At 37.7% G+C, this 921-nt stretch overlaps 1 non-coding gene across 1 annotated transcript; it reads right to left on the bottom strand.

Annotated features, from left to right (window-relative positions):
• Nucleotides 1-245: 245 nt before the first annotated feature.
• LOC111739849 lies at nt 246-407 on the bottom strand. The gene has a single exon (XR_002780386.1). It is a non-coding gene; the product is annotated as a U1 spliceosomal RNA (small nuclear RNA).
• Between the last annotated feature and the right edge of the window lie 514 nt (nt 408-921).

Genomic DNA, 921 nt, shown 5'->3' with positions numbered 1-921 from the left:
GTAAAAATGCTCTATTTTACTTTGTTTTGTTTGTTTTGTTTTACTTTGGCTATCTCAGAGTAAATTCAGTATCTCTTTCCCATCTGACTTAGGTGCGTTTTCTCTAGGCTCAAAAAGTTCTTTGTGCTTGACTGCATTGCACACTTCTCCACCCCCTGACAATTCTGCTTTATTTACCTCCCCTGACCCAGGCTGTACCTTCCTTGAGAGCAGGAATTAGCAAGTCTTCCTTTTTTTGTTTTACAGAGGAAAGCACAAATGCAGTTTCCCACTACCACAAATTATTCAGTGAAGTTTCCCACATCTGGGGAAATCACAGGAGTCAGCACATTCAGAGTGCAATGCATGAGCCTTGCCCTGGGAAAACCACCCTCAGTGATCATGGTATTCCCCTGCCAGGTAAGTGTAGCAAGTCTTTCTTAACTTGTATCCCCCCGCCATATGATAATGCCTGGAATATAGTATTTGCTCGATAAATACTTGGCAAGTGAATAAAACAGCCAATCCAAGGAGAAATAAAACGTAACATAATGTAAATTAATATTAACAGCTTGTCTTTGTCTTTATTCTTTCTCTCTACTTATTCATTGCTCTCACCCCCTCCTCTTGCCTCTCTTTTTTCTTCTCCCTCTCAAAATTCTATGTATAATAACTATTACTTATAAAGTAAAGAATAACTTGACCCATGCCCTGCACATAGCCTGCAGTATAGAATATTCTCAATAAGTTTTTTTTTGAATAAAGGAAAAGAAGGAGCTAATGGGTAAGGAGAAAGGAAAAATAAGTCACAAAATCTTCAAAGATGCTATATTTTTAAGGTTTATCACAATATAAAAAAGTGTTTACCTTGCCCTTTCTTCCTGTGCCTTTGATGCAATTTATTATCAAGTTGGGACAAACCAACTACACTTTCACAAGGCA

The sequence above is a fragment of the Pteropus vampyrus genome, unplaced genomic scaffold (assembly GCF_000151845.1).
Source record: "Pteropus vampyrus isolate Shadow unplaced genomic scaffold, Pvam_2.0 Scaffold2, whole genome shotgun sequence".
NCBI lineage: Eukaryota > Metazoa > Chordata > Mammalia > Chiroptera > Pteropodidae > Pteropus > Pteropus vampyrus.
Note: the sequence above shows the minus strand (reverse complement) of the source record. Positions and strands in the feature narration are given on the sequence as shown.